Source organism: Aythya ferina (genome assembly GCF_964211825.1).
Source record: "Aythya ferina genome assembly, chromosome: 10".
Classification (NCBI taxonomy): domain Eukaryota; kingdom Metazoa; phylum Chordata; class Aves; order Anseriformes; family Anatidae; genus Aythya; species Aythya ferina.
In genome coordinates, this window is record NC_140306.1 from 14850177 (window position 1) to 14873694 (window position 23518).

At 46.8% G+C, this 23518-nt stretch overlaps 1 long non-coding RNA gene across 1 annotated transcript in view; it reads right to left on the reverse strand.

Annotated features, from left to right (window-relative positions):
- The window catches only part of LOC311442057, a 253673-nt gene that overhangs the window by 169943 nt on the left and 60212 nt on the right, over nt 1–23518 (reverse strand). Inside the window, exon 7 of the long non-coding RNA XR_014696436.1 lies at nt 19887–20082. This is a non-coding gene — a long non-coding RNA (uncharacterized lncRNA). The remainder of the gene's footprint in view (nt 1–19886; nt 20083–23518) is intronic.

Below are 23518 nucleotides of genomic sequence, written 5' to 3' on the forward strand. Positions count from 1 at the left end.
AAAAGAAGTACCAACTCTCTTGAAGAAGGTTGTTTCCACAGCTGTCTTTGTATGGCATGCGCATGCCATTTGTTGAAATATTATAAGACTTTATAAACATCAAGCATTACTAAAATAGATTTCTTTCCCCCCACTCACCCTCCCTCCTCCTTCTTCATTTCAAGTCTGTGTAAAACCTTTTGCAAAAGATCCAGATTCTCCCACTGAAACCAAGTGCCACTTGTCTGGAAATAGATATCTCTGCCTCAAAAAGCATCCAGAGCAGATGGGCAGGGACAAGATGCTCTGGTATCACAAGCTCATGCTGTCTCTCTGATTACGCATCAGGGGAACGGTCAGAGGGGAGCACATGCCTGGCATTACCTCTTTCAGGCTTCTTTACCAAAGGGACCAACATTTAGCTGAAATGGAGAAGAGAGAAATTCATTTCAGTATTGGGGATACCAAAGTGGATCCAAGTTGCCTTTAAATTCTCCTAATGCTCAGCTTTGGTGCCAGGCCTGAGCAAAACAAGGACACACACACCAAATGCTTTTCAGGAGAGCTGACCAGGAACAGGCAATCCAGACTAAGAGCGAAACACCGCAAGTTTTCCCTTCTCTAAGGAACTAAAAAACAGGGACACTTAGAAGTTCACAAGCTGCAGTTATTTCAGAACAGACAGAGCTGCTTGCATCAAGCTTTATTTTTACAGAGTGTGAATAATTTCTCACTTGAAGGTAGCTGGGATCATTCTGCTGTTGGTATCTCTGTCATCAGCGACGCTAAAAATACAGAAACCTCCAAGTTCAGCCACGGCGTGCTGTCAGCTCTGAGCCCATGCACACGGCTGCCAGGGTCTCCTTCACCTGCTGACAGCGAGCAGCAGCAGCAGGCGCTGCCACCTTTCAGCTCCAGCCTCTCATGTGCAGCACCAGGCCCACCCTCTGAGCGCACACACACAGCTCTTGCTTCCCCATTTATCCCCAGCAGTAAATATTTGATTTTTCCTCCTGCTCTGACAAAGAACGGCAGCCTGTAATTACAGCTAATCCTGTAAAGGTTGCGGTGCTGTCATGCACTTTTGCTCTCACCCTTGCTCGAGGGACCGCACAGCTGCCTTTGCTGCACTGCACCAGCAGCTTACGCCCAGCCAGAAGGTACATTACCCAAGTTTGCCTACAAAAGGGCAGCTAGAGAGCGAGCCAGTAACAAAACCTTCATTTTAATTGATTATTTACATATACCTTAATGTCCACCCCCTCCAGAAGAGAAATTATCTTGCAACATATGAAGATAGCTGTGCTAATTATGATTTCAGTTGCCATGAAACAGTCTTCAAATGTGGTCCCTCCTGTTGGGTTATAAACAAGGTCTTGGGGTGTGGTTTGCTCTACAAGGAGAAATAGCTGCAGCTTCACCAGCAGTGTTTTCACCTACAGGGGATTGTGCAACTGTGTGCCAGGAGCTGTAGCGAAGGGCAGAACTGGTTTTTACACCAACTTAATGCATGGACAAAAAGTCCATTGGGTATAGGCTATGGTTCTGGACATCTTTAAACAACTGTCTGAGGGAAAATGGAAGAGTGTTGAGGGAGGAATTGCTCTGCACCAGCCACCTCCTGGGTCTAGTACCACTTCACCACTGCACATCTGGAATTTGAGAGATGAGCCTTGGTCTCACCTCCTTTGGCCATTTCAATGGGCCAGCTGGAAGTCAGGCTTCCCACCAGCTTAGACCTAGCAGCAGCCTGACTAGGGGGGCTCTGCATCCTCATCCTCAATGCCAGGTCAAGTGCTTTGGCAGGGGGAGGTGAAAAAACAAAAAGCCCTTCATAGTGCTGCTGGGTCTGCTTTGAGATGGCTGTAGTCTGGTCAAACACTGAAATTTAGGATTTGCATTAGTAACACCATTGTCTTTGGTCTGGGTTGCACAATGTGGTGTTTCATACGCTGGCACGGGAATCTCATTCTGTTTCCCTTGGGAGAGTTGCTCCTCTGCCTCTTACAGTACTAGATGTTAAGTTGATATTTGAAGGTATCTGTAAGGGAACTCGGTATTTTAACAACTTTGTTATCCAGCAAATTTCAACACGGTACCAGCTATAAACAAGAACTCTGACACCACAGAAACAAAGCCAGGGCACCACGTCTCTCAGAAGACAAGAAACACGACGCATCCAGTATTTTCCTTTGCCCAATGCAGTGATGGGAAGATAGAGAGGTGGCCTCAAATTCAGTATCAATCCACCACCCTTCTTCCCAATGGAAAAGGGGGCGTCCCTCCAGCACACACCAGGACTGACCCCAGCAGAACAGCCCGACCCTGCCACGGGGGAAGCAGGGACACCAAGCCTGGCTTCCAGAGGAGCCCAGGGCAAGCAGCTGCACTTCCAGCAATGGTCATTTGAAAGAGCAGAACTGCTGTGCTCAACTCCACATCATTTCTGCAGAACCAACAGCAGGACCCGTCACGAGAGAGTTAAAAGAAAACACTGCCTAGACTACAGGGCTTGCTGGCCAAGTCATCAAGGGCTCTTGTACTTCTGATGCTTCTTGTGCTGATGCATGCAGGTTTTGACGTAGAACTTTGTTCGGTGGAGATAAACCACGTGCCCTCAACGCTCAGCAGTCAGTCTCCCGAGTGCACTGCCCTTCTTTTTGTCCCTTGTATTCGGAAAGATTTATAAAATAATTTTACCAGCTCACTTCAGCGCTCTGAGTTATGTTCTGCAATAATTGTGAAATCCCCACGTGGCCGCTGAACATAACAGAGACATCGCTGCAAAGGGCCTGCTGCGAATTCTGCCCAGTGCCTGTACACCACAGATGCTCCTTCCCAGTGTAACCGAACCAAGCCCATGGCAGTTTCATATCGGAGGAATTTCTCCAACAAGTCTCACCTCAGTGAAGGAAAAAAAAATAATAGTTATGCTTCCCTGCCACCCCCAATGGAAAACCAACCCCAAACACGTGGCTTAAGGCCAACAGAGGGCTCTCCCAACCTTTGAGCTAACAATTAAAATATTTTAAAAACAAATAACTACACGGTTTCTGTTTTAATCCGCCTCCTTCCAGACAGATACTGGCAAAAAGATACTGGCAAAAAAAAAAAAAAAAAAAAAAAAAGAAGGAAGGGCTGCAAATACAAATGCTAGAGGCTTCTCCTCCTTACATCTGTTCATCATAGTCACATGCTTTCTCCTCCCCACACATACTTTTTAAAGATAAAATCCTATCTTCAAAGCTGCCTCTTTACACCATTTCCAACTGCCTCACTGTTTTGGTTTCCGTTTTCTAGACAAATTCTCAGGTCTGAAGCCACTGCCTCTGGGTGCCTACAAGTTGACTTTCATGTACAGAACACCTTGAAAGGCAGGAGGCACATTGTGTTTTTCAAAATAGGGTTCAAACAGTGATGACAAGGAGATGGACTCCTCGTGGCTTTGTGGAGCAGGAGCAATGCCCTGGCCCTGCAGAGGTCTCAGACCTGAGCAGGGTTGTATGATTTAGTCACTCATAAACTTAACTAGCAGTCACCTCTGCATTTATATTCAAGATGGAGATGGTCCCTTGGAACCAGCAGAAGCATCTCCTGAAGTGGGTTTGCAAGAAAACTTTCGCATCATGTCTCTGAGTTCGCTCAGAGCAGCACAGCCCAGTGATGCCAGCTGAGGTTCAGTTCGCACCAGCAGGGACAGGACCGATCGCTATTAAACTTGCAACATTCTGTTTTTGAAATTGGCTGATTGTGCCTGAGCCATTAAGTGCTTCTAGAAGGCTGATGGACTGATGTTATTGATTGGGATGATGTGGCTGCCAACAGAGAGGCTGCACAGAGCATTTCAGAGTCCAATTTTGTTGCAACACTAAACTGCATTGTCCATAAAAGCCTTGGAAAAAGGCTGTCATCAGAGCTTTGTGATCAGTCACCTCCTAGAAACGCTGCCAAAACTGCCTCCACAAGGCTTCTTCGGCAGGTCTCGCTGCTCCCTGTTCCCTGGAATTGGCTTTTCTCCCCCAGACATTATCTGCTTGCTTGTAATGCTCTTGCCCCACTTGCAGCCTCCAGCATCCCAGCCTCCTGAGCTCCCTCTGTCCCCACCAGCACTCATGGCAGGGGCAGACCATGAGCACACAGGTCCTGCAGGCACCAGCTTGGCCCCCCAGCACTGTCGCTAGCTGGGGACTGCTGGCACAGGCTCCAGAGCACATCCCTCATGCTTATGAATTATCTCCTTGCAGTTTCATTATCAAAACTGGGAAAGGTTTGCTTAACGCCTCCCTGAGTTTTCTAAGGCTGATTCTTCACTGCTGCCCTTAAATAACAGTGACACGATTTGGATTTCCTTGAGGCTGAAGCTAGAAGGTATATAAACATTCACATTACGTTCCTTCGTAGGGGATCCCCTGCCCCTTTACAAACTGCACAGGCATAATAAAACAATGTAATGAAGCAGGCAAGCATACACTGAAATATCAACCATAAAATTTCAGTGCCCAGGTATCCCCACCAATAGCCTTCAGCTTAAGCACGTGAAATTGGGCTAGTACTACAAAAACAAACATTGCTTCAGCTTCGCAACCAAACTAGCAGGAAAAGGAGGAGATCTGGGCAAGCCCCTCCTGGTGCAACCAGGTTCAGAGCCACACAGCTGGTAACAAAGACAGCTCCCCAGTTTTTGTAGAAAACCAGAGCAATTCAGGCTCAGCAAATTTTGGGAATTCTATGGGAAATAGCTTCCTGGGTGTCTGCTGGCTGTAACTGCAGGCTGCCAGCTTTCTATATAACCTTGGTGAAATACTGGAATTAAGCTGGCTGGATGGGTCTCAACTGCGTATGAATACACCACATCCAGTCCCCCCTTAGGGAAACATTTGGTATAATGCAGACAGGATTCCTAAACCAGGAAAATCCTAACAGGAGCAGTGCCTTCATCCAAGCAGGACCAACAGATCAAGGGACTTCAGTAATCACAACTGAAAAGCACAGTCCAAATTGCTGCTCCCACTGGCGTCCCCCTGTGTCCCCAATAAATCCTGTCTCTCTTCCAGACATAAGGGAGGCTGCTGTGAAAATGACACTCCAGGTCACGCAAGATCACTTTGCGCTGAAAAATGCTTACACTCAATTTCTCTCCAGCTCAGTTAGCCTTTGGGCCATCTTCCTAACTTTGACAGTAATATCTGTCACATAAAATCAGTTCTGGAAGCTTTTTTTTTTTTTTTTTTTTTTTTAATTTCTTTATATGAATGCTCTGCATTTGAAAAGGCAGAAGGCTGACAGGAGCAGGGAAAGGGGGAATGAGCACGTCCCAGTGGAGTAACGGAGGACAAGGTTAGAAAACGTGAAAAATGCGAAAATGCCCACATGCTGCCGCTGCTACAGCACCACTGCTGGAGCCACAGCGGTCCAAAGATGGCTCAACCAATTCACACCTCCTCGAACTTTTGCAGCTTCCAGTTCAGATATGAAAAAGATCTTCAGGGCCATTTCTTCCCAATTTCAATCCCAGATGTAGCAGCTGGTTTATTCTGTGATAATTCTTCTCAGAGCCCCTGTCTTGCTGGCCCTAGCAGAGAGAGGCATTTGGCTATGCCCAACATCCTGCATTTTGCCCGTGTTTTCCCAGGCATAAAAGCCAGTGCATCATCGTCTACAACTTCTCAGAAGCAGTTACAGAACTGGAACAGCAGTCAATGAGGGCAATGACACTGCAGTGGGAGGGGAACAATTCTGGTCCCATGCCCCAGCCCGTCCCCAGCAGGACAAGGACATCACCTCCAGCAGGAGCAAAGTGTCAGCCAGCACTGGCTCCTCCCCTGGTCCTGGGTCAGAGCAGCTGAGATTTCATCACAAGGCCTGGGAATGGGGATCAAGTCATTAAAAAAGAACCCCTGTTTCCATTCAAGTGGTTAGAAAGAAAAAGGAAAAACTCCATGTCACGAGATTCATGATTGCCAGAGGCTTTTGGTGCTGCAGGTCACAATTAGCAGCCACCCAGCCATTAGCAGAGATACCAGCTTGCAGTGCTTTCTGTATGAGGTGTGCGTACTGCACTGTCAAAGCTTTGACTCACAGCTATTTATGGGATGGCAGATACACCCTGCGGGACAAATGTAAATGCCTCCCCTGGTCAAGCCTGTCTCAGACGCCATTCAGTGGGACTTCACAAGATTAGCCCTTCAGGCAGAGTTGGATTTTAGATACCCTTTAATACCGCACTGAAACAGTCACCACCAATTCCTATCAGTGTCAGTAGAAGCTAATGCCAGGCCTCTGTGTGCAGCCCTCACTTTCTCTTTAAAGATTTATCAGGTTCACACCACAGCGCTGCTATCAGCTAGCTCTTAAAAACAGCCTTGGAGTGCACGGGCGTGAGCCTGCTCACAGATACCCACATTAAGCCAAGAGCAGAACTTATCCCTTACTGCTAATAGGGGAAAGAGAACAAAAGTGAAAGTGCCATAAATAAATCAAAGGCCAATTGCTGCCCTTAGCTGTACACGAGATGGAAGGGATCATCTCGGACAGACAAGATAATTGAGTTTGAGGAAGCATGCCGAGGACAGGGCTGCGTGCTGCCTCTGCCTCTCACCCCACGGACACTGCCAGCGAGGCAAAGTCTGCTGCTCCTTGTGCACCCACACAGGCTCTGGACCACACCACGGGCAAGTGTGGACAACAGCTGCCAGCCCAGGCACATCCAAGACCCACAGCTGGGGGAGCCAGGAGAGGCACCCACCAGCAGGATAGGTGCAGCTGCATGGAGCTGGCACAGAGACAGCCATCCACGATCCCTCTCCTTCGGCAGGTTTTTGAACAGGAGAGGACAGCTCTGTGCCAGACGCTCTGCTGACACAGGTAGGCAGAGCTCCACAGATACCAGTGCCTCTGCCAGTGGCTGACAGCTGAGGACCGGCTCTGAATCGCCTTAACCACATCGGCGCCTGCTGCATTTCAAGTGGGAGCAAGATGGTTTGGGTTTTCTCAATGCACCTTTCAAGCCACAGCAAAGAGAAGCCAGGAGGGAAAGATGAATGCAATATTTACATAAAGCAATGAATGGGCTTACTAGAAAGGCTCTCCTAGTGCCAGTGTTTTTCCCTCAGTAAGGTTTCACTGCATTGCTGTATTCCCCTTTGGTTTGTCAGCCATCTTTCTCCTTTATTAGGAAGGAAACATTCACGCCCTGCAGCTCATTCAGATGGCAAGACTTGAAATATTGCGTGCATGCTCCACACCAAAAAAACATACAGCCTCAATACATATTCTTTTCGGAAAACATCTCCAAAATGCAATACCGGGAGGATCAATTCAGGCCATGCTGCTATAACCCAGCCTTAACTTTATTCCCCCTGGCACAGCGGTAGTTCTCCGTGCTCTCCTCCTTGAAGAATTACATCTCATAGAAACCTGGCCTTGCTCTTAGCTACTCCAAAACCTGAGCCAACGCGGTGGCAGGCGTGGCTCTAATACACCTTGACACTTTCACTAGTTAAGGGTTATAAGAGGCTATAACACTCTCAGGGCAATTCTTCTCTTAGTCCTGGCAACAGAAAATGAAGCAAGCTCTCTCAGCTGCAACAAGGGAGTGGGAGCAGGGACAGCACTGAGACTGCAAGGGAAAGCTCCCACGAGTTTCTTATCATAGGACTATTTCCTTCCTCTTTGCATCAGTTTTTCCTGCCAGGACTGAATGGTGTTGCTATGTCCTAATGAAGAGTTGGATCTATTACAGCACATGGGAAATCCATTTTCATAGAAATTCAGGTTTGCTACAGGTGAAAGGAGTTGTGCAAAAGGAGCCTGTTAAAATGTAACCAGTCATCGGATGTACCAGTTAATCATCCACATGGAAGCTTGTCCCCTCTAATAATAATTTTCCATGGTTGCAGAATTAAAACTTAACTGGTCGTTGGCTTCAGAAATGACCTTGTCTGACAGGGAAGAGAGAAGGGGAAACAACAGTAACATGACCTTCCAATGTAAATTCTGGGTGAGGACAGGAAGGGAGAAAACCACTGCTGGTACATTCCAGCTGACTCGCGATTGACTTCAACCGGCCGGCAACCTCCTGCCTTCAAGGGTAGTAGGCGTGTGCCAACTTGAAAGTGTGAACTGAGCACTGTATTTTCACGAAGAAGCCTACCAACATGGTTTATCAGACACATAGGAACACTCCAGGGAAGGCCCAGAAACATCCTTGCATTTGGACCTGACTGTGCCAGCAGGGATGGATGCCTTTCTGCACAGGCACCCCAAGCACAGGGCTGGGATGTTGCAGGGACAAGAGATGGAAACATCACAAAAGTATTTAAAAATCCAAAGCACAGATGAGAGAGAGTGTCCAAACAGATACTAAGTGTGACAACCCCCCTCACAGCATCCAGGATCAGCAGGTAAAATTTAAGAGGTTAAAACACTCACGGTGTTAACACAATTTTACCATGGAACCTGCTGCAACTCCCGCAGCACATGTAGAACTATTTTAGCCTGCTACTGATGGGGCAGAAATGAACTTCTTCCAAACATACAATGAAGCAAACAAAAGACAAAGAAAAGACAAAAATCACTAGATGTGAAAAATCTCTGCTTCCTATGACATCCAAGTCAGACTTCACCTGGCAGCCAGGTCTACTCAGACAAGATGCTAGGGAGCCAGGGCTGGTCATACACGGGTCACCATCTGCTTCCAGGGATGGAGTTGGGGGGGAAATAATACACAACCAGATTTTTTTTTAAGGAAACTCAGTCATGCAGCAATGTAGAAAAGTGACTAGATGGACTGCCAAAACAGAAATATCTGTTATCATCTGTTTTCTCTTTCAAAAAGCACCTTACTTAAGGCACTTCATTGACTGTGAGTAAAATTTAAGCTTAACTTACCTGAAAACACAACTTACTCCAGTAGGCGATAAACCAACAAAGAAAAATCCATCATTTATGTAATTATGTATCCCAAGACCTCAGATAAAATGTAACTTAAGTTGGTCAAAACCATGGTGGTCGTTCAGCATCTCAGGGAATGCTTAAGTAACCGTTAAAAAAAAAAATGTTTTGTTCAAATCACGTCAAAATTTTCGAAATCCTCAGGTACCAAGAGCTCCCCAGCCAAAAGACTCTTTCCCTGCTTGTGGTCTGGGTTTCACTGAACGTTTGCAACATACAGGCTTGGAAGACCAAGCCCCTGGCAGGGTTGCTGATGAGCTGAAGTCTCCGAGCTTCCCTGGCACTCTACTTCAAGCCAGCTTCCCCAGGTAGATCACCCAGCAGCTGCAGGCCTGGCAGTTCCAAATCCACCCAGCTGTTTTGCCCACAAATAAATAAATAAATAAATAAATAAATAAATAAATAAATTGCTGTTTTGGGAACTGTCCATGAGGAAACCTAGTGCTACACTTCAGACTCTGCAGAAGCTCACAGAGACCAAAACACCATCATCTCAGTGACCTTGGTTTCGCGGGAAATCTTCCAACCAATGTCAGTGACACTACCTGCAGATAGAGCTTGAGATCATGTGAAGAAAAAAAAAAAAAAAAAAAAAGAACAAAAAAAAAAGCACTGTAAAAAGGAAGAAAGGACGTTTGGAAGAATGCTGCAGCTGTGATGCATGGAGTATTTACTGCTGGGTACCAGGAAAATTCTCCAGCACCATGAAGATTAAGAAGATGTAAGAAGATGCCATTTACATTTGTTGCCTGGTTTCAGCAAGCTATTTTGTACTAAATTTCCCTGCTGATCCAGCTGCATCATGATAGCAGGTGTCTGCTAACATCAATAACATGTTATTGCATTTTTCCCTTCCACCTTCAGGTGGAAGAGACACAATGCATCACTATACAATAGAGGAGGAAGAAGACGCTGCCTAATTTCCCATAGGATGCAATATTTATCCTGTAAGTGCGGATTAACTGAATAACTTGCTAGCTTTGTGTCAAGGCTTGTAAGAAGTGGTGACTAATCCTAGCTAGTGGGGATTAACAATGTTTGCCATGGGAAATGCGCCAGACTTTTCAATTATATCATGTCTTACAAACAGACTGCAAGAGCTCTATGTGAATACAACTGTGTTCTTGCCACAGCACTGTGATAGCAGGGTCTGTCCTTTCTGGTTTTCAATGCCACAGACTGGAGTGCAATGAGGTCCCCAGCAAGACCATCACGTGGATGTGCAGCAGTACCAGAGCCTTTTGTTCTCTAGAGCAGGGCAACAGGAGGGGAAGGATGAGGCCTGCATCCTGATCCCTTCAGTTACATCTTACCAAGTATACACCGCTTGTGCTGCCATTGGTAGACTTAGTCACAAGAACACAATAGGAAACCAACACAGTATCACAGTAAATCACCAATTAGGCTTCCTATAGCCCCCCTACATGCTCAGTGCAAAGCCAAGCACTTGCATTTAAACCATTTTTCAAGCTTGTGCCCTTTGGAGGAGTCCAGTCTTGGATGGAGCTGCTGACCCTTGGGAGAGCCGCAGAGGGCTCTTCACCCTCAGCCAGCCAGTTCAAGGCAGGGACAGCCTGGGCAGTACAGAAGAGGTGTGGGTCACATCACAAAGGAAAGCCTCGCTGAAAGCACAGAGGGGAAGACCAGGGCAGTAAGTGGTGGTACCAATACTGCCAGGACTAAAACAGAACTACAGAAGCTTTCTGAGGTTGTTCCACTCATTTCTTCAGTCAGCCACAGCACTGGAGCAAATTTAACTGGTATGCACGAAGCAACCCCAGAGGTCCTTGGAAGAAAACTTCCTTTTGTGCCCTTTTCCAAACAGCTGCACAGCATAGCCAGAGGTGCAGAACAGCAACTGCAGGTGATTTGGGATGCCCAGCTTTCACGGTGCAGTACCAGCACCACAACTTGAACAGCTTCTGAATCTTTATCCTGCTCTTAGAATCACAGAACCATGTAGGTTGGAGAAGACCTCCAAGATCATCCAACTCCAACCATCAACCTGACCGACCAGGTCCCATCACCAAACCCTGTCCCTGACTGCCACTGCATTCCCTGACCTACATACGGTCAAATTACTGACCTTATTAATTACAGCTAAATCACTGGCCTTAGTGACCTGCATACACTAGTAGCTAGAGGGCAAGAAAACCCTGAGAGGGCACGAACCACAACAAGAATCCAAGTGCCCAGAGGAGCCTCTCACCCTGTGACGCTGGCCATACTGCAGAGTCCATCCTGGCTCACTGGAGGTGCCGTGGGGACACCCTGAGCACTGCAGCCATGCAGAGGTGCCTCGCTCAGCTAGCTGGTCACTTCACCACCTTCCACACAGTGCCGGGGAGGTGCAAGGCTCACTGCAGTGCCTTGGAGAGGTCTGTGCCATGGCAGGGCCCTTCCTGGCCACTCCAGATGATTTCTGCACACCCACGGCCAGATCAAGGGGTTCAGTCAGAGCCAGTTTGGATTTTCCACTTGGTCTTAAAGACCTCTGGATAAAGAACAATCAAAAACAAAACAAGTCACAGAGGCTAGCCTTGTAAATATTGTTCTTCCACTCACTGACTTGACAGAGTCTGATACCCAGGAACCAAGCTGTTCACCTTCTAACTCTGCTGCTGGTAAGCCACATTCAGGCACACCTATGGTGGAAGCTTTATGCATGGCATAATACAAAAATCCCTTTCTGTGCTCCTCTCAGATCTCTCTTAACAAGCCACCTATTAGCCTTAATTTTTCCCACATGTATCAGTAGTTATTACAACTTACCTGTGCTCCAAGGCATTTGGGAATAACAGTAGCACAGAGGTAACTGGAGGGGAAGGAACATCTATTTATGCACAGGATACATGCAGCCGAACGGGACATTTTGCAATGGGGTGTCTGCCCAGTGACAGCAATCCCGGCACATCTGAGATGTGCCGGTCCTTTTTCAGATCAGGGACTGATGTATTGCTTTTCTTTTAATTGGCCTAGAAGCAAATTGTTTCAGGAGTTTGCAAGAAGTTGAAACAACTGCACCTCACTAAACAAACTGCTCCATTTGAGGACACTTGGGACGGGTACCTCCATAGGATGCTCTTTTTGCTGTCTCTTTCTCCTTATAAAACAACAAGAGCCACTGCACAGGCTACATGGAAAGAGTCAATCCTCCCCTTTGCCCCACTGAAATAAGAGGCTGGAAGCAAATCACCTCAATTTCAAGTTGTTCACATTAATTAAAATGTCATGTGTTTTGGGTCAGCAAGAGAAAAAGTCCCAGGTGAAGGACTCTGCAAGGCCTCCTGACCCCTGGTGACTGCAGTGGTCTCCACAAGGAGCTTAGAGGAAAGGCAGCAAAACCCTTCACAAAAGGGACTGCAGGCAATTGACAAGGCTATTCTGTGGGACAGGATACTTAAATCCATCTTCTGCATCTTAATATAGAGATGGGATTGGAAACTGGGTCTTGTGCCTCTCCCATGAGTGTCTTCACTAGCTAACGACAGGGAAGAGTCCTCCTTGTGATTTTCTGGTAGCTCTGAAGTGAGCCAGGAGCCAGCAGAAGCCCCTCTCTTTTCAGCAGGCAGGTCTGCAATGTCACAGGAGCCACAACCAGAAGTGAGGATGACACGGAGCAGGGTTCAAGCTGTTGCATACCCCAGGCCTACCAGCACAGGGTCTTCACTTGGCTGCACCCAACAGCCAGGCTGGGCAAGAAAGCAGAAGCCAGAGGTGGAGATAAGACAGCAGCAGCTGCAGGGACCTGGGAAGCTGTGGGAATGGGCAGGCTTTGGGTAGGGAGGAAGGTGGTGGAATTGAGACCTGCTCCAAAGACACTGGGCTCTGCTACTCCAGATCCTGTTTGTTGAAAGCTTGGGACAGAAAACCCATGGGCAGTCTCAAAGAAAGCTTCAGTCATTTACAGGCTGCTGTAGAGAGCTGCTCCCTCAACAACTGGAAGTCCTGCCTCCATCTGTCCACGCCTGCCTTCCTTCTGCTGAGCATTATGTTTAATGAATCATGCGGCAACCTCTTTTCCTTCATTTGCCAAAGAAGCATATGTGTGTGTGTGTGGGGGGGGTCCCTAAAGCTGCTGGCAACCTTACAGCAAGTGCCCCCAGAGCCCCTGCCCCAGGACTCTTCCCAGACAGCTCCCCAGCCCTGCAGTGAGCCTGTAGCAGAGCAGGTGACACCTACAGCGTGTCACGAGCAGGGAGCAGGACACACAGCGCTACCCATATGTAGCCTGGGACCCTGCAGTAATGAGGGATTTGCCAAGTGGAAGCAGAGCTGAAGCAGCTTCTGCTTGAGCCTTGCACCAGGCTGCCAGCAGCAGGTGGGGACAAGTGCCAGCCTCTGCTCCCCTCCCTGCTGCCACCGTGCAGCACCCAGAGCCCAGCCGCTGCTCCAACAACTTCACCGTGCCACCTCCGACCTCCCGTGGCACCCAGCCTTACACCTTGTGCAGTGCAATCCCAGATCCACTTGAGATTTCACCTGCCACAGTAGAAGCAAATGATCCACAAGCAATTCAAGCACTTCTCCTAACTAATTTCTAAGTACCCAGCCTCTTTCCTATCATATGGCATCTCCTTGCGCTTGCATCAAGTCATAGAGAAGCAAATCAGACGAGCTGTCTGTCTCAAGCTACTGAGACTTCTGTTTAGTTTGCAGTGGGGCTCAGAAGCAGAATCATCCAGGGGGGACTCTGATGGGAGATGGCAGGGCCTTTCTGGCTCACATGCATGCTCCCAAGGCTGAGGGGAGCACTGGCAGAATGGCTTCTTCTCCTACATGTGTCACAGAGCACGTGTTGAGGTAAGAGATAATTAGCAATGCAGTTATACAAAAGAAATTGTATGAAACTGAGACAAACTAGAGAACCTAATTCTGTTATCAACTCTGAAATCAGTATTTTTTTTTTATACCTTTATTTATTTTATATCTATATTTTAATCTTACTCAGACTAAATATTAGGAAAAACTTCTTTACCATGAGGGTAGCCAAACGCTGGAACGAGCTTTCTAGCAAGGTGTCTGCTGCCCCATGACTGCCAATGTTCAATGCCCTCTGTAATATATTTTAACTTTTGGTTAGCTCTCAAGTGTCCAGGTGGTTGGACTTGATCTTTGCCCGTCCCTGCAAACTGAACTATTCTAATTCTAATCTCTGTGTGCAGAGACAGAAGAAACAAGAGCGGCAAACTGTAGCTAGAGAGAAATGAAGGCTCAGAACAAATCCCATTTCCCTCTGTAGACCAGCTGTAGTCAAAATACCAGCAGCATGGAGGATACTCAAGGAAAAACAAGAGAGTAAAAATATAAAACAACAAGAAATTTTACAAATAAGTGTCGCAACTTGTTCTCGGCTCTAAAAGAGATGGTACAAACTTGATTTTTCACGTCCTGCTGTGTTACGTTGTGGACACAGCCCCTCTTAGCTGCCTGCTGGTCCTCTAACAGTGAGGCAGACGTGCTTGCATTCACCAGTTCCTCCCAGTTCCTCCGTCTGGGAGGGCACCCAGGGTGGACTGTCTGGGAGGACATCGGCAGGAGCAGCAGGGCATGGGCAAGATCCACTCAGCCCTTTCCCCTCGTGAACCTTCATGCCCCAGGCAACAGCTGAGGCTTGTGGGTCAAGATAACAATTAAGCACAAGCAAGGATAAAATCTCCAATTATTAATTTATTACCACCTTGTGCAATGAGCTCTAGGAAAGCTCCCACACGGTGGCATGCCATTGAAGCCACACATTATTGGCAGGCAGGCAGCAAGACAGAGGTGCCAGAGGGGAACTAGGCCCACACAGATGGGGAAGGTTCAGATTTGTGGCAGTCTCTGGCCAGAAACTGCATCTCTCTGGATGCACCTGAAATCACTGAGCCTGTGGCTAAAGGAAGCAGGCAAGAGGCATGTGAACAGGTCTGTCATCATGGAGAAACAGGAGACAAATCTACAGCAGACAGGCACAGCAGCCCCCGTAAGCAACTTACTCATCTGCTTCTGTTCCATAACCCAGCTCAAAGATTGGGTGGAAAGTCCTGGGATGACTGGGCAAACATTTTGCACAGCGAGTGACTCACAGACATGCAGCCTGTGCTGTCCTGAGTTTCCTCAAGCCCTCATACCCTGAGAAAATGTCAAAAAAAAAATTAGAAAGGGAACAAAGCTGGAACATGTTAGTGCAAACCCAGCCTAGGTGATCTATTACACTTCACAGGAACCTCTCCTCTTACTTCAGGCTGCTTACCAGGCCAAAGGGAAACAAAATTAGCTCCTATCGACAGCTCTTCACTGAAACAACAGACACCCTCAGTGAAGGTTTCCATGGAAGAGACAGCCACTTTAACTCCACCACCCAGGCCAGCATCTTCTCAGGCAGTCTGAGAAGAGAAGAGACATGAAAACTTGCCTTCAGGTGGGAAAGGGTTCTCACTGAAGTTAACTGTGCATGCAGGCAAACAGAAGTTCATCATCAATTTTCTTTTGCAGCTCTCTCTGGAGTTGAGGAATGCTTCAGATTCCCATCTTTACAGTGCAACCCTTTATGTTCCTGCTTTGGAGGACTCAAGTTTTCCATTTATGTCCAAGCAGAACACCTAGACTAAAGCTTAATTTCATGCAATTTTTAATAACGTACCCAAAACATTTAACTGTGTGCCTAAACTCGTGTGCACAAGCAGCCTCGCTAAAAGCAGGCTGTAAACTGAGCACCAGCTTAGTCAAACAGAAACTTATGCTTTGCCTAGAAAAAACAATTGTGATTGCACAAATGTGCAACATGGTTATAGAACTGCTTCTCCCAGCTGAAGCTGCGCACATCTCCTAGCTCCTGTTCCAATATAGACTACAAGAAGCAAATTGGCCCATGTGCATGTGTGGGGATGAGGCAGATAAGGGGGATAAAGAGTGGAAGAAACACAGGGCATGTCTACACTGTACTACAGAGCACAATGCCGGGCTGGGATGCTGGATTGTTGTATCCATGCATGCTGAGAAGTACAAAAGTATAAATATGTACACATATACGCACATTATATACATATATACATGTATAAGCATACAATGTATATATGTATTGTATATATATTGCATACACAATGTATATACATACATTAAAAAGAGTAAGAGGTAAGAATGGCTCTGACAAAGCAAAATCAAAGGACAGCACAATTTTGCTGGCCTGCGGCCACACCAAGCTATTCCCCAGCACACAGCACAGGCCAGCTGGAGCACAGCACTAGAAGGAAACTTAGAGAAAGCAGAAGGCATGGGGGGAGAGGCGAGCACTTCTGTAACCCCAAACAGATGAAAACCAAAAAGGTGAGGAGTTGTTCTAGTCTGTGGGTTGCTACAGAACCAATTTGACATTGATTCTTTGTGCCAAAATGGGATAAGGGGAGAGGAAAAACAAAGCCTTCTTCACAATAAGGGGAGTAAGAAATTCTTTAAATCTTATCCTTAACCACAAGAGTCCCAGTTTCAACCTTTTCTAATAATAATAATAAATCAAAACATTGTGGTCAGTTTGCATTTTACTCTATTCCCTAGAACATGCATCTTATGGGCCTGGAAACAAGATGGCAGTTGTCAGAGAAACGGGCAAATTTTTCACCTGAAGTGCCAGTTTTGCTTAAGGACCTTTCTCTCACCCAAGTGGGCTGTTTCTGGAAATGTTCCATCTCACACCGGCGTTCAACCAGCGAGAATTTTACAGCTTCATTGCAAAAGGCCGGGGCTGGTACTGGACCGTACCTCCACAGGTTCAGAACTGAACCTTGACACTTACACATGATTTCACCACTCAAACCAAAAGCCAAGCCTCATCTTGCCAATACCCAATCTCTGCAGCTATTAACTATTCCCTAGTGCTCTGGGCCTTCTTTTCAAGTGAGACTAGTTAATCAGCAGCTGCAGGTGTCTCAGTATTCTTCTGCTCTTCACTACCTTCCCGGCGTCTTGTCCCCACCAGCAACAGCAAGGAGCCAGGATGCCTCATGCTTAAACTCATTTCAGGACAGGAAGGACAAAGTCACAAATCGGAGAAGATGGGATTATCCGCTTGGCTGCTGCTTGCTCTGGAAGAGTTGCAAAGTCCAGGATGGTAAAATTTCCATCTGAGCTTGCATTTTCTGTGATGTAACCTCTCCTAAATGAATTTAAAACAAACAAACTAACTAACTAAAACAACAACAACAACACAGCTACAGAAAACTCCCATACAAACTGTCACTTGTGACTAGACCTGTTATAGCCCACTAACATGACGAAGAGCTGGAAGCTTTTGTTCAGCACATAGATACAACACAAGCCTGTTTCAAACTCCGCCAGTTTGGGTGGCACCGGCCCCAGGACTGCAGCTTGCCTAGTTTCTAGTTCCTTCTCCCAAAGGCACATACCGTGGCATTTAATTAAGGGAAGCTCCCTGGGACACCCCTCTCCCAGAGAGGATCTTGGCTCCCCAGAAGTCAAGGAGATGAACTTTCTGCCCTGCCACACACTGGGCACACTCTGGCACCCCAGGATTCCTCTTGGGGTCTCCTCCCTTGTCTTTCTGCTTCAGCACAGCAGGACCCCAAAAGCTTCAGGACCCCAAAGCCTTGGTTTAAAGGTGAGCGGCCCTTTGTGCTATCCTTGTTCCTCCTTCCAAAACCAGGGGAAGCCACTCCTGCCCTGTCAGACCTAATTGGAAATAAGGGTTTGGGACCCACTTTTCAAAGGACGAGGGAAGCAGTGTATTTCAATGACAAGATCCAGCTTAACACAGCCTCCCGAGGAGATGGAAGTTTCAGGAAACACTTATTCCCATTCAGCTAACTGGGACTGACACAACCCAGGCAAGCTCCAGCTCCGCCTTCATTGCACCCAGCTTTGTGAACCCAGAGATGGTGTAACACAGCTCTCAGCAACGAGCACTTGTCCAAATACTGCAAAGTGCTCTCAAACTCACTGAACATTCCACAAGCATAGACATCCTGCAATGAAATTAAGTGTTGGTGAACCAATCCACACAAATATTCCTGCAGTTCTTTTTCTGAATCTTATACATTCCCCCCCCCCCCCTTTTTTTTTTTGGTCTCTACCCAACAATTAAACCACTAGTGCGTTTCTCAGCTTCTTAGTTTAAGAAGTGTACAGCCACACTTTCTAGGAAACTCATCTGCACTTCGAGAAGGAAGACCTCAACATAATCCAACCCGAACTGCATGCAAGATCCATTTGTACCTATCTAGCCTAGATGATTTTTCTAGGGCTGTAATTACTGGGGAGTTTTATATATATGTATTTGTTTTAAATATACTATCAGGCAAAAGATATGGCATGGAAACGGGCTCTGAAATGAGGGGGAAGAGGAGCACTTGTCCATGGAGTATTTGCCTTGTTCACTGATAAATACTCAAGGCAAAACCATTTTTTCCTCCCAGAGAGACGAATGGGACCAGTGCAGTGACCAAGCTGACCAACTGTCCAGACCTGCCAAAGTGAGCCCCTCAGGTGGAGCGGGTTCTCAGAAAAATAGGAAACTCCCCACATTTGGACCTTTGAAAACCCTCCCTGTGCCCAGTGGGGACAGATGACGAAGAGCATAGGCAGCCCTGTCGTCCCAGCAGAACTAATCCCTTGGGTCCCTGACAGATTGTCCCCATCAGACAGCTAACCTCCCTCCCACTCCAAGCCCTTTTGTAGCTCACAGAAGACAGATCCTTCAAGCATCTCAGCACAACAAATCCTGGGACGTGCCCCAGATGCAGGCTGAGCACAGCAGCACGGTGACAACGCTTTGGGCACGTCTTGGGAGGAGCACTCGGCTGGCACTGACCCAGCTGCCGAGTCACCCAGGGCAACTGCCTGCCAGAGCCAGCCCCGAGGACTCATTTCCCACCAATAATTTCTACAGTGTTTGGGCTCCTCACTGTTTACCTTAAGCCCCAGCCATTTCTGTTAGTGCTGCAAAGGCGTGGAGGACTCATACAGCCATTGTGCTGATCAGCACAAATGAGGCAACTGCTTCTCTGCAACTCCCTGCCTGGCACAAGCCTCCTCTTATCTGCGGGCCCTTGGCAAGCAGGGTGCTGCTGGCTCTCTCCAGCTAGCCTTTGCCTCCACCACCTACATCTCTGTTTATGTTACTTTCCCAATGCAATTGCAAATATGATAAAGGTTAATCTGGTACAGAAGGTAAATAGGGTTACACAAAGCTGGATTTAGCAATTTAGCTTTATTGGCCACTAAGGAAGGCAATTCTTCGATGCAGGTAATGAGGAGATAGCCAACCCAGATAAAGGATCTGTGCAATATAAACATCCTCCCAAAAGCCTGCTCCCTGCTTGCATAAGCACTGTAATCATGAAAGCAATTCTTAATGGAGCCACTTGGCAGAGGCCCTGGTACAGCAAGCTGTGAGCCTCTCCCTAGCTGATGGACCAGCTCCAAGAGCATGTTACTACAGTGTAGTAGCGTAGCTGGAGGGGAAGAGGTGGAAAGCTGCATCAAGTCTGCAAGTAGAGGCACTGGAGCAGGGCCAGGCCTCCTCTGACATGTCACCTGCGTGGTTTGGAGCAGGTCACTTATCCCCTCTGTGCTCAACTCTGCATCAATAAATTGAAACCAATGATTCTCCCTCTGTGCCCCATCTCTCTCAAGGGTTGTTTCTTCCAGACAGGTAAGTCCTTCTGACTGGAAGTGTTACTGTCATTCAGAAGCTGGCAATAATATTGCTTCTAATAAGTGAATTCTCATTTCTCCTGAGCTTCCAGTATTTGTTCATAGCCTTAAGGAAGGAAAGATTAAACAAATCAAGGCCTCAGTTTCCTGTGCCAGCCCTCTGCCTTCTTTCACCTGTCTACACCAAAACTTAGGACAATCCACAATGCTGAAAGGAAAATTTTTGCATCCCGTGTTTTGTATTGTTTGGTTTTGTTTTCTCCTTTGCTATCAAATTTAGCACAGAAGTGCCAGCTCTGCCTTACCTCTCAGCAGAGATACTGGCAGCATTTCACAGTTTCCCATTGTATGGCCTCAAGTCAAGTCAATGGTTTGGCCACTACGCAGCAGGGCACATTCCTCAGGAGGTTCAGTCTGCTGCACAGCTCCAGTTTTCTGGCAGGCCAGGACCAAAGTACTCAAGCCAGGAGGCAGGGGGAAGTCTCAGGAAACTCTCTGGCCCTGTGTTTTCCACAAAGGATTTTAAAAATAAAAATAAATAAAAAAAAAGTGAAGTTGAATTCACCTCAAAAGTCACTAACTGGACGATAGGTCTAGCAGTCACTAGCAGTGACAGGGTTTTCTTCCCAGAAGTAAGAGAGGCATAATAAACAGTATGCATTTAGCAGCTGCAGGATGGAATCAGCCTAGGCATTCACTCAAATATCAGTTATGCTGATTTCCAATGCCATACACTAGGAGCTCCTCCTTGTCTGCATTCATTTATCTTTCATCAAGGATTTTCGTTGGATTGGTCTACGAATTTTCTCTATCCTACACACACTAATTGTTGATAAACTACCATACTGTGAGAAGCAGAGCCATGCACTGGGAAGTATCAGACTAGAAATGGGAGAGATGTTTTCTAGTCTGCAGCCTGCCGCTGGCCAACTTCTGCTGCGTAACTTCTGTCCACATGCCTCTTCTGCCCTCTACAAAACAGAAGTGTACTTCTGCAAAGTGCTATATGACATGACCCACGCTGGTCTGCATAACTGGCCATTCACCAGATGTATCAGAGGCAAGTGATGGTAAAGTTACACGGGCCACCATGGAATTAGCTCCCGCTGGTACACAGAACACAGTCAGAGTGACCACACTTCTGGATTTTGAGATTTGTCAAACAGGTGAGTTAAAACAGACCTTTGGCAGAAGTATGAATCATACTTGTAAAGATAATGGGCTTTTTCTTGCAGGCACTGAGCAACCTGGAGTTTAATCTTAATCCCAAATCTTCTGAAGCTAACACAAGCGTTTGCATCAGCATCAATAATCCATCAAGAATTTTCTCAGCTAGGCAGACCCCCTGGCACAAGGAAGATGGTTTGCTCCTGTAGAACCGCGACCTATAGCAAGAGTGAAATTTTGCTTTCTATTTCTTCAAAAAAAAGACCACAAGACAAAACAGTATCATTAGCATTCACATTTGAGCCAGTATACCGTGCAAAGGCAGTAGCTTCAATACACACTTGCAGAGGTGACACCACAGGGAGCCTCATGGTGCAAAACCTACTCAAATGTCCTTATTTTCCTCACTCACCCTTTTGTGCAAACCACCTTCAAATGCCCACATCCCAGCTCATGGACAAGCAGTTTGTTCTTCACTGAAGGTAAGCGGAAGACTGCAAGCACCTTGGTGTTGGTGTGTGGGGTGGTTCCTTTTTTTTGAGACACCCATTCAGCCTCAGCATTTGATATACTCCAACATCTTAAGGTACAGCTGAACTGCCTTATTCCCTTTCTCTTCCTTATGCCTGGTAGCCTCTGATGTATGAGTTTGCCTTATTCAGCTTTAAAATCTCATCACCTATCATCTTTGGCCACAAAAAAAAAAAAAAAGTAATGCTGTCTGCAGTCACAGTCATTTTCCAGGTCCAGGGCCACAGCTGGTATCCACTAGAATTTAGGAAGCTATTTCGATTATTTTCTTTCTTTCTTTCTTTTTCAACCAAAAGATCTATTCCTCTGGGTGGTTTGAAGTGACACCTGATGGAGGATAAACCTTACCCCGTGTTATTTAACTGGGTGAGCAATGGAGCAGCCCAGGCATTCTTCTGGGAGATCAAGTAACAACTGCTCTTCTATTGATCGTGAAGGCTAGCCTAAGCCGCCAGAACTAATTCACAGTACAGGCTTGACACTTGTCTATCTGGAAAAACAATTATAAAATGTTCTTTTGTGCCTGCAAGGACTGTGTAGGCAAAGTCATAGCTTTCTAGGTTACCTTAAAGGGCCACTCTTTGGCTACCTATTCCTTGCTGGGGAAGCAAGAGACACCTCGGGTGGAGTCCGACCAAGCTCAGGGAGCCCTGGGTCCTCCTGGCTCACAACAGGCTCTGAGCAGCCCCAGCCAGAGCTCTGGGTGTGCTTTCCCAGAAGCAGCAGAGCTAAGCAAGAAATTTATGTTTTCCCAAGGAAATTAGTTCCCTAAGGGCAAACTAATTAGGCCTACAAGAGCCCCAAGTCCTTTTTGAAAAGGGAACTTGGGAATATAAATAACTTAAATCTTCCTTTACTTTTTTATGCATACTTTCAAACTGGGGCTTTTAAATACTCTGCTATTTTTTTTTATATAGAAATAAATAATAATAATAGACGATTAAGCACTGTATTTGACCAGATCTGCTTACTTAAATACATCATTCCCCATGAGCACAATTAATAACAATGATAATAATAATGTACCTTGCAACATACCATCAGCATCTTCCCTGGTAGAGATGATGACATCCCCTCCTAGTGAAAGGGGAAACAACCTGCCTGCAGATGGCCACCATGGGCCCCAAACTGAAGATCCCTCATCACAGGGCCTAGGGCAGAGGCTGCCAGACCAAAGTGTGGTTTGGACTTTGCTACTTAACTCTGTGGCCCTAGCTAGAAACGGACAGACGCATTTCCCTGCTCTTTCGGGATGAAGGCACTCACTGTCCAACAGCAGGGCCAGCATGGCTCAGTTCTGGCCGCAGAAGAAGGTGGTGAAGATTTGGGGTAATAACAAGGAGGAGGAAAGAATGACCAAAAGGCAGCACAAAACAGCATCTTTATAAAATTTTGTTTGGATGTCGGAGCAGAGCAGGTACAACCATGTGGATATATCCATCGTGATGCAGTTAGGGGAATGCTATTACTTTTACCCCACATCTGTTTCTGTGCTAATGCGCTCCTAGACACCTCTCTTTCAGTCACTGGTGAGATAAGGCAGCCTTTTAAATTAATTGTGCTTATGAGGAATTGTGTATTTAAGTAAACTGAGTTGGTCAAATATAGCTCTGCCTCATAAACCACCTGCAATATAACTGTGCATGGAAAAAGCTTATCTGAAAGTTCCTGAACTGCTAACTCATACCCGTGTTCAAACACAGCGAGCTCTGAGCTGACATTGCAGAGTTCACCTTTTACTAACACAAAAAGAAAAGGAGGAGACCTGGCTGTGATGAGATTCAAGAGCACGGGCTTTGCCAGGAAACAAGTCCAATTAAAGCTTTCAGACCAGGACCCAACACCAGGACCTCTCAGCCCAGAAAAAGATGGGGGGGGAAGAGGGAACTGGAGCTAAAAAGCACCAGCACAGCCCACAGGGGTATGCCGCTCTGCTCACAGCACCCAGCAGTGGGTGGAAGGCTCTTTCAGAAGCCTCACAGGCTGATGAGGAGAAGGAATTGAGCTCCCCAGCACAGCCCCAGCTTCTTTCTGTATCCCCACACACAAAGCCAGCTGAGGATACTTTCCTAACAGCCATGTCACTGCTTACCCTTCCCTGACTGCTTCTTGAACACCTCCAGACAAGGGACATTATATCCCCCCCAGGTCACCTGCCTCACTGGTAAAAACACCAAAATCCACAGCAAAGAGGAGAGCAGATGCCAAACACATGTCAATATGTCCCTAAATGAGTTGC